Source organism: Vipera berus (assembly GCF_964194415.1).
Source record: "Vipera berus genome assembly, chromosome: 2".
Taxonomy (NCBI): Eukaryota; Metazoa; Chordata; class Lepidosauria; order Squamata; family Viperidae; genus Vipera; species Vipera berus.
Genome location: NC_138203.1, coordinates 155,295,916 through 155,307,286, shown reverse-complemented (window position 1 = coordinate 155,307,286; position 11,371 = coordinate 155,295,916).

The window sequence follows — 11,371 nt, the reverse complement described above, 5'->3', positions numbered from 1 at the left end:
AGGGTCTCTCTCATCATTAGAGAAACTGGAACCACTGACATTGGAATAACATTCAAGAATAACTGAATTAACAGATCTCAAATCACAATACTATAGTGAGAATTGAAAATATTCCATTGCATAATTAAATATAAAGGCCAATAGCTTACGACCTCATCATGAAATCGAAATTCCAGTTCAGAACAAGAATGCTTGTTGAATTCCTCTTTAGCAAAAAGTAGTGAGCCCTAGGTGGGATGCATACAAATTAATTTCCTCCTATAGTGATTTAACTTTAAAAGTAGTCTCCACTTTATATAAGAAACATATCCAAAGACTGTATGAATGTTATTGTGACATTCTATACCAAAAATGGGAGGAAATTGGTTTCCTGTTAATACAAACCATTTTTCTATTATCCTTTGTGCCATGTTTGGAATATTTTTTGTCACTAAAAAAGGATACATTCTGATACCAGATTAAATGCATTTAAATTACTATTAAATAGGACTATAACTTTCAGAAGACAATGTTCAGAAATTGTTATTATATCATTGCTAGGTGTTTTAACTTTAGATGTCAAGAAAAACCTAATATAAAATCCACTGATTTTCTGTACCAATTTTAAAAGTAATTATGCCTTTATTTTGGAGCATCTGTATAGGGCTTTAGGACAACTCACTGTGGCCAACTCACCATGGCTGTCTCCACATGGCCACCTCCCCATAGCCAATTTGCTGCGGGACAGCTCACCATGGCCAACTCGCCACAAGACAACTTGCTGCAGACAATTCCTCACGGGATAACTCAACGTGATAAATGTTATCCATGTTAGTTATGACTTACAAAGCCCTTCATGGCATGGGTCCGGATTACCTACAGCAACACCTGCGGCCGGCGTCAACTTCCCTCCGTCCAGTGCGCTCCCACAGAGAGGGCCTCCTCAGGGTGCCGCTGATCAAAGAATGCCGATTGGTGACCCCCAGGGGGAGAGCGTTCTCTGTGGGCGCACCAGACCTTTGGAACCGCTTACCGGTTGAGCTCCGGATGGCCCCCGACCTTCGCTCCTTCCGGCGCGATCTCAAAACATTCTTTTTTGAACAAGCTGGCCTGGTCTGACGGGATGGGGTTGGGTTTTTAAAACTAGTTTTAATTTTAATATGGATTGATTTTATGGGCATGATGTTTAATGGTTTTTTAATTTTTGTATTCGATTTTTACTGTGTATTGCCCTGTTCACCGCCCTGAGTCCTTCGGGAGAAGGGCGGTATAGAAATCAAATTATTATTATTATTATTATTATTATTATTATTATTACTTTTTAAAAAAAATTATTTCTATTTTTGTCAATGGAAATAATGTTGAAGACAGTGGTGGACAACATTTATGTTGAGTTATCCTGCAAGGAATTGTTCCATGGCGAGCTGTCTCACAGTAAGATGGCCATGGTGAAATGGCCTCACAAGTTGTCCCATCCAATGGTAATAGATTCAATAATGCTAACTTCTGAACTCTCAAAAAGTAAGCATTTTAAAATGTTTTTTGCCACTTCTTCAATTTAACAATATACTACAGGGAGTCTTCACTTACCAATGGTAACTGGGACTGGGAATTTTATTGCTAAGTGACATTGTTGTCATGACACATCACCACAATGACTTACAATGGCACATCCAACAGACCCAGGTGCTATCATTAGGCAAATTCCGGCGCCCGACCTTCGCTCCTTTCGCCGCGAGCTAAAAACATACTTTTTTGAACAAGCTGGCCTGGCCGGATGAAGGGATTGAGGGGGGTTTGTTATGGTTATTTTATTGGGTTTTAAAGATGTATTTTAGTATGTGGGCATTTATTTAATCTTGTTTTAACTTTTGTAATCTGTATTTTTATTCTTGCCCTGTTCACCGCCCTGAGTCCTTCGGGAGAAGGGCGGTATAGAAATAGTATTAAATAAATAAATAAATTCGACTTGGTTGCTGAGTCCCGTGGTCACATGACTGCCATTTGCAACTTCCTACTGACTTCCTCCTTCACTTGGCTTACTAGAAGCTGATCATGAAAGTTGCAGACAGCAATGACTACAACATCATAATTGTAAGTCAATTGCACAGATGACCGTGGGGATGCTATGATGGCTGCAGTTATGGCTGCAAGTACCATCTAACCACAGTATAGTCTTCACTGGCTATTTTCTGTGTGTGAGAGACACAGAAGAACAGGAGAAAAAGACTTTTTCTTGAAGTTTAAATTTATGTGCGGAGTCACAATCTAAACTGAGAAATTGAGAGAGTTGGGATATGAGAGCCGTGATGGCGCAGTGGTTAGTATGCAGTATTTCAGGCAAACTCACTGTTCGCTGCCAGGAATTCGATCTTGACCGGCTCCAGGTTGCCTCAGCCTTCCATCCTTCCGAGGTGAGTAAAATGAGGACCCAGATTGTTGGGGGGCAATAAGCTGATTCTGTAAGCTGCTTATGTTGTGTCAGTAACTTAGTTGTAAAAGGGTTTCTCTGAAGCGGGAAGCTCGGTTGCATTTATTGGTTAATGTTAAAACGGCGGGTAATTCCGGGCAGTGGATTGGATACAGTTCTAATGGTCCGAGTATATAAACCGGTGTTATTCTGACAGTTGACAGTTGACATATGTGTAGTAATAAACGTTCTTACTGTTAAACCTCACTGAGTCATTCATCTGTCTGAACCTAACAAGTGGCGACGAGGGTGGGATCGACGGCGGACTAGTGAAGGATCGGCGACAATCAGCTGAGTGTAAGGCGGTAAATTCAAACAGATTCACAGTCAACCGCTAGCGGCCGCGGCGGAATTAAACAACCTCCGAATGGCGCAACTAGGCTCTTTGAAAGAATTTGATCCAGACTACCCAGAGGATTGGGAAGAATATGTCGGACAGGTCGAAGCGTTCTTGCTCGTTAACGGCATAACCGACGACCGGAAAAGGCTGCTGCCTTGTTGACAATCAGTGGCACACCCGTGTACCGGGTTGCCGTGGGACTCTGTCAACCCTTACCAGTATCAAGCGTTCCGTACGCTGACTTGCTTGCCAAATTAAAAGTACATTTTACGCCTAAAAGATCAGAACTCTTTTGGAGGCGCATTTTTGAAAAACGCAATCAGAGGCCGGGCGAGTCAATTACAAAATTCGTCGCGGCAGTCAGAGAAGCAGCAGTACGCTGTAAATATGACAATCTTGAAATTAGGATTCGGGACAGAGTGGTGTTGGGCTTGCGAGATGAACAGTTACAAAATCGAATCATCGCTAAGCCCACCGGCGACCTACAAGAAGTACTTGACGAACTTTTAACGTATGAATCTACGGGAAGTCGCGACCCCCCCCCCGCAATAGCTCGGCTGTTTCAGCTGAAATTAATCAAGGTAGCCATGTGGACAGCGGGGAGGTGGATCAACAATGGGAAGCCGACATAGCCGAAGTCACCCGAAGGTTTGGGAAAATGGCGGCAAAACCTCGCAGCGAAGGACCAGAACTGGGTCGTCGATTTCAACCAACAGCACCGCAAAGACAACCGAGAGACAATATGACCAGACCGCGCGACGGCGACATCAGATGTGGAAGCTGTGGGGGCAACCACCCCAGGGCAACATGTAGATTCCGCTCTGCTAAATGCAGATTGTGCGGAAAGACCGGCCACATTCAGGCCATTTGTCGGGGACGCCCGCGCGACAATCGTCTCCACGAAATCGACGTTTGGGCCGAAGGTAAGGTAACCCCCTACCATAGTGACAACGAGACCCCCAGACCTGTGGCACGTTTTCCCAACCGCGGGGAGGAGGCACGAATTAACCACATAGGGAAGTTAAGAATAAACCATATTCTAAGACCAAAATTAAAAATTACAGTCCATCTGCAAGGAATTCCTTGCAAAATGGAAGTCGATTCAGGGGCCTCAGTATCGATAATTTCTAATGAGACCCTTAAATATATTGAATTTAAAAGCGGCCGGAAAATTCCACTTAGTTCAACAAAAATTCAATTGGCCGATTTCCAAAAAACCCCAATAACTATTAAGGGGAAGGTCACCCTTAAGGTTAACTATAAAGGGTTTAATGGCTTATTAGTCTTATTAGTCACAGAAGGCCATAGAACTAGTTTAATCGGTCTTAATTGGTTTCCAGCCCTGGGAATTTGGGTTGGGGGAATAAATACCATTAATAATAATAAGACTCTCAAATCTGTCTGCGATGAATTCGCAGACGTATTTGATGGGTCTTTAGGGAAGTATAAAGGGGCCCCAATTAATTTTAATTTAGACCCAACAGTTAAAACTATTAGGCTTAAGGCCCGACGGGTGCCTTTCGCCCTTAAGCAAAAAATCGAGGCCGAGCTCGACAAGCTTGTAGGCCAAGGCGTATTAGAACCGGTCGAGGGTGGCTTGTGGGAAACACCAATCGTCACACCCCTTAAACCTAATGGGGATGTGAGGATTTGTGCTGATTACAAAGCCACCCTGAACCTCGGAATGAAAAAGCATGCTTACCCGGTCCCGACGGTGAAACAGGTCCTCGCCACGATCCAGGACGGCGCCATATTTGCCAAGCTCGACTTGGCGCAGGCGTATTTGCAACTTACTGTTTCCAGGGAAGCTGCTGAAGCTCAAACTATTGTCACCCACAAGGGGGCGTTCCGAGTCCACAGACTGCAATTTGGTATTGCAGCAGCTCCAGGCATCTTCCAGGAGGTGATGGAGAGGACTTTAAAGGGCATACCTGGTGTATGCCCTTACTTTGATGATGTCCTAATAGCTGGAAGAAATGAAGAAATTTTAGCTGAGCGTCTGGAACAGGTACTGGGAAGATTCAGGGAGGCTGGACTTAAATTAAAAAGGGAAAAATGCTGTATTGGAGTTAAATCCACTGAATTTTTAGGATTTAGAATAGATGAAAAAGGAATCCACCCTACAGCTGAAAAAATTAAAGCAATTAAATTGGCTCCTGAACCAAAAAATAAGGCTGAATTACAAGCCTTTTTAGGATTAGTCAATTTCTATCACACATTCTTGCCACATAAAGCTGCCATCGCGGAACCATTGCACAGACTATTAGATAGAAAAACCCCATGGCAGTGGCAAGAAAAACATAGAGTCAGCTTTCAAACCTTAAAAGATATTCTATCTAGCCAGTCCACAGTTACTCATTTTATTGAGAACAAACCGATCTATTTAGCTTGTGATGCTTCACCTTATGGTGTGGGAGCTGTCATCAGCCACATGGACAGTCAGGGGATTCAAAAACCAATAGCATACTATTCCAGGACGCTCACTAAGGCGGAACGGAACTATGCTCAGATTGATAGGGAAGCATTAGCTATCGTGGCAGGAGTTAAAAAGTTCCATGATTACCTTTATGTTAGGAACTTTACCATATTCACTGACCACAAACCTTTACTGGGACTGTTTACAACTGATAAACAGACACCCCAAATAATGTCTCCCAGGATGCTACGGTGGTCAATTTTCCTCTCTGCATATTCATTTTCCTTGCAACATCGTCCAGGTAAGGAAATGGGTCATGCGGATGCTCTTAGCAGACTACCTTTAAATAACACTGATGGTGACCCTGCACCGGTAGGACAAATTATGTCATTGCAGGAAATACCTGATTGCCCTTTAACAGCTAGAGAAATAGCTGTGGCCACTAAAAAAGACCATATTCTTAATAGAATTATGACCTGGGTACTTGGGGGATGGCCAAATAACAACCCGGACCCTAAATACACTGCTTATTTTAGAAGGAAAGATGAATTATCATCCCATTTAGGTTGTATTTTATGGGGTAACCGAGTTGTCATTCCTGAACTTCACAGGAATACGGTTATAGCTGAATTACATGAAGGTCACCCTGGGATTGTCCGGATGAAGGCATTAGCCAGAAGCCATTTGTGGTGGCCGGGGCTTGACAAGGCTATAGAAGAGTGTGTTTCAGGGTGTTATCAGTGCCAGAGATCTAGGCCTGAGCTGGCACACGCGCACACGCATAAGTGGGAAATGGCCAGGAATCCATGGTCTAGGATTCACATTGATTTTGCGGGACCATTTCAAGGTCTAACCTTCCTAGTTGTGGTGGACAGTTTCTCCCGGTGGTTGGAAGTTGTGCCTGTCACGTCAATGTCCTCTAATAGAACAATACAGGTTTTAAGGGGCCTCTTTGCCACTCACGGGTTACCTGATGTGATTGTATCTGATAATGGGCCCCAATTCACCTCTGCTGAATTTCAGGGTTTCCTCAAGGCCAACTCGATTAGACATGCAACATCGGCACCCTTTCACCCTTCCACCAACGGCTTGGCTGAACGCAACGTGAGAACCACTAAAGACGCCTTGAAGCGCATCATCCGTGGCGACTGGCACCAAAGACTTGCAGACTTCTTGCTAACTCAACACACAACCCCTTGCACGGCTACAGGGAAAAGCCCTGCGGAAATGAGGTGGGGCAAACGGCTAACCACTAAATTGGACAGGTTACACCCTGACAGACTACCCTCAAGTGCAGAACCGGACATTCCAAACAGGTCCTTCAACATTGGAGACTTAGTTTGGGCCAGAAACTATGGACCGGGGGACAAATGGGTTCCTGGGGTAGTCACTGACATAATGGGGCCGTTGTCTTACACCATTGAGGGGGAAGGGAATAGAGTAAGCAAAAGACATATTGATCAACTAAGAAAGAGGGTTCCCGGAAGTGTGTCAGTCAATGGAGGTCAAATTGAACACAGGGGTGATACTGCACCTTGGTTTAACCAACATGATTCGTCAGATAGTGGGGGAGAAGTGGAAACTCAACCCAGGTTAGCTGGAGCAACTCCTCAGCATAGCCAATTTGATTGGGAGTTGGGTATTATGGACAGGCCAACAGTACCTGTACAACTACAACAGCAAGATCAACAACAACAACAACAGCCACATCAGCAACAGCAATCAGTTATTAGAGAATCTACAGAACCAGTAAACCAAAATTCTAGGCCCATAACTAGCAGCCAGTCTGCTAACAATGATGTAAGTTGCAAGTCCAATAGATACCCATCTAGGGTCCATAAGCCACCAAAATACTTGAGAGATTACGTCAACAAATAACATCAACTGGGGGGGAAGGGGTGTTGTGTCAGTAACTTAGTTGTAAAAGGGTTTCTCTGAAGCGGGAAGCTCGGTTGCATTTATTGGTTAATGTTAAAACGGCGGGTAATTCCGGGCAGTGGATTGGATACAGTTCTAACGGTCCGAGTATATAAGCCGGTGTTATTCTGACAGTTGACAGTTGACATATGTGTAGTAATAAACGTTCTTACTGTTAAACCTCACTGAGTCATTCGTCTGTCTGAACCTAACAGCTTAGAGAGGGCTGCAAAACACTGTGGGGCGGTATATAAGTCTAAGTGCTGTTGGCCTATCACTCATGCTGAAAGGTGATCTTAAATTCTGCCAGCGAAGAGAAGTTTTGCAAAATCCCACAGACTTTCAGCTAGCCAACCTGGAGTAGAAATATGCCTATAGTGGTATGATCCATTTTTATAGATAATGCTGTTCCTATCAAACATATTTTTAGTATTACAATATTTATTAATGGAGATAAATGTTTACATCTTTTATTTATTTTTAATAAAACTAATATTGAACCACTTTCGCCATTAGACATTTTCCTATATCAGGAAGATTTATTTCCCTGCCTAAGATATTGTGGCTCCATAACAATATAGCTTTCCAAGGAGAGTTCCTAAAATGTATGTCTAAAAAGCTTAGAAGTCTTTCAAGAGTAATTAAGCTGAAAGGAAGATGGCTTGGCTCCTAGTACCAACTTGAATGTGACTTCAAAAAGGTTAAAAATTGTGCTCGCTTCGGCAGCACATATACTAAAAAAAGGTTACAAATTAGTGGCAGCCTTCAGGTTTATAGGAAAAAAGGAGGAAATGTGGATCAAAAAACATAAAATAATTTCAATAAATTATTTATTATGAATAAAGCCCTTTGACAAACAGATAGAGAGCGATCTGTCAATGATACATGATCTATTGGTTAGGAGCCTGGTAGCCATTCTTCTGATTAACAACTTTTATTAAAGATTATGAACTTTTGTGAGCTATAGTTCATTTTATCAAATGCATGGGGTGATTCAGGATTTAATAGAAGGGAAAAGGAGGGATAGAAGCATAGTTATGCAAATCCATTGTATATATGAGACAGATTATAAGTACCTTGTCAACTAGAAAATACCCAAAATGCTTTGTGTTTGCTGAGACCTTCTGAGATAGCATGAAACCTTTTGATGCATTGAATTCAGCAATCTCTTGCTCAATTGTGCTAGTAAGGAGGTTTCTCTGCTCCACACCCCACCCCCATTTCACCAAAATGAATACACTGAGCTCTGTGTTGGAACAACCTTGGGAGTTAAAAATCCCCTGATATTATTTTGCCTTTGCCTTGAGTCCTGGTGTCAAGCTGGTGCCACTAAATTATTCTGTGCAAAGCCTATCCCGTTTGTTTGTTCCCTACAGGGGAATTGCTGGCAGATGAGGGCATATATCACATTAGAGCAAGAATATGTGAAGGTACTTCTGAACTTGTGTGTGAAACTATTGGGGGTTAGGGGTGATGTTGCTGGTATAAACATGGAGTCAAAATCTACCCCTGGGTTTTTCAGACACGCTGGTTCCCTTTTGAATATAAATTTCCATTGCTTCTGGTCATTTGTGAGAATCTGCATCACCACTTAACAAATGCGGCAAGAAAAGTCATAAAATGGGTCAAAACTCATTTAACAAATTTCTCACTTATAGCAACATAAATTTTGGGCTCAATTGTGGTCGTAAGTCGAGGACTATCTGTACACCCACTTACCGCACTTTTAACGGGGAACTTGGGCCTTTTTCTCTGACATTAATCTTCGCACTGTTCTATCCCCTCTCTCCCTCTGCCTGGCTCAAAGAAGCCTCTCGTCCATCTCTCTTTCTCCATCCTCTTCGTCTTTTTTTTTCCTCTCCCTTTCCTACCAAAATCTCCTCCTTTTATATCCTCTCTTCTCTCCCCCTCCTCCTTTTCTCTTCAGTGCAACTCCAGCTAACTGCTCTCCCCCAAGTTGCACGCTGCTCCTGGAAGCGCCAATCAGCTAGAACCCCATGCCAATCTGGGTGCTCAGGAGAGCCCCAGCCACACTGCAGCTCCAGCTGACTGTCCCACAGGCCTATGCAGCACTGCCACCTCTTAAGCTCATCCCCCTGCTACACTTTTACACTTTTTTAACACTTTTTTAACAGTGATTTTCAACCCATCATACGCATATCACCTACCAGGTGCCGAAGTACCATCAGTGATATGCATACTACGGGTTGAAAAGCATTGCCCTATACCACAGGTCTGCAACCTGCGGCTCCAGAGCCGCATGCGGCTCTTTCAGCCGTCTCCTGCGGCTCCCAGTCCTCTGCCATGTGCAGTCCCAAAAAAAAAAGGGGGACTAAAAAAGTTCAACCAATCAATTCAAGTATGCAGGGGAGGTGCATATCTCGCCTTGGCTCCACTCTTCAGTCAAACCCTGTTCTGCACATGTGCGCATGTATGCGCATGTGCACACATTTTTTGCGGCTCCCAGTTCCGAGTGGCTCTTTCACTGTTTCAGGTTGCTGATCCCTGCCCTATACCATTTCAGATAAGTGGCTGTCCAGTGTCTTTTTAAAAACCTCCAGTGATGAAACACACACAACTTCTGACAGCAAGCTATTCCACTGGTTAATTGTCCTCACTGTTAGGAAGTTTCTCCTTAATTCCAAGTTGCTTCTCTCCTTGATTAGTCTCCAGCCATTGTTTCTTGTCCTGCCCTCTGGTGCTTTGGAAAATAAATTGACTCTTTGTGGCAGCCCCTTAGATATTGGAACACTGCTATCATGTCACCCCTCGTCCTTCTTTTCACTAGACTAGCCAAGCCCAGATCCTGCAACTGTTCTTCATATGTTTTAGCTTCCAGATCTTTAATTGTCTAATTGCTCCTCTCTGCACTTTTTCCAAAGTCTCAACATCTTTTTTCTAATGTGGTGACCTAAACTGGATGCAGTATTCCAGGTGTGGTCTTACTAAAGCTTTATAAAGTGGTACTAATACTTTACATGATTTTGATTCTATGCCTCTGTTTATACACCCAATTGCATTAGCTTTTTTGGCGGCGGCTGCACACTGCTGACTCATATTTAAGTGATCGTCCACTAGGGCTTCAAGGTCTCTCACAGTTACTGTTTTTGAGCCAGATTTCCTAATCTGTACTTGAACCTTTATTTTTCCTGCCTAAGTGTAAAACCTTGCTTTTCTTTACATTAAATTTCATGTTGTTAGATAGGGCCCATTGTTCAAGTCTGTCAAGATCTTTTTGGATCCTGATCTTGTCTTCTGGGGTGTTGGCTATTCCTGCCAGCTTAGTGTCATCTGCAAATTTGATGAGTTCCCCTTCTATTCCCTCATCTAAGCTATTTATGAAGATATTGAAGAGTACTGGGCCTAAGACAAAACCCTGTGGTACCTCATGCTTACTTTCCTCCATGTAGATGTAGTACCATTGAGAATGACATCATCATCATCATCATCATCATAACAAGAAGAAGAAGAAGAAGAAGAAGAAGAAGAAGAAGAAGAAGAAGAAGAAGAAGAAGAAGAAGAAGAAGAAGAAGAAGTTGGAAGGGACCTTGGAGGTCATCTAGTCCAACCCCCTGCTCAGGCAGGAAACCCTATACCATTTCAGGCAAATGGCTGTCCAGTCTCTTCTTAAAAACCTCCAGTGTTGGAGCATTCACCACTTCTGGAGGCAGGTTGTTCCACTGGTTAATTGTTCTAACTGTCAGGAAGTTTCTCCTTAGTTCTAGGTTGCTTCTCTCCTTGACTAGTTTCCATCCATTGAGTATGGTTTGTTAGTCAGTTACAAATCTATCTGATGGTGATGCTGTCTATCCCATATTTTTCTAGCTTACCAAGAAGTAGGTTGTGGTTTACTTTTTTGAATGCCATGCTGAATGAATGAAATAAGGTTGGCTTGGCATGATCTATCTAACCCTAATCCTAAATGCAATTGCCCCCTCATGGGATTTGCCCATGTATTTTCCCATGAAAAATACATAAGAGCATCAGAAAACATTAGCTCCCTCCTAACCATACCCAACCACTCTGAATTTGATGACGATTTCCATTTTGCTCTCCGAGTTCATTGTGAACTGTCCCTAACGCTAAATGAAATTTTCCTCAAAATAGGATTTTCCCATATATTTTACCAGGAAACATAAATAAGGTGGGCTCAAAAGCTTAGTATGTTCCAAAGCACATTGATAAGTTAGGAATACATTGGTGATGTCCATTTTGCTCTCCAAAGTCATGGAGAGCTAACCCTAACCCT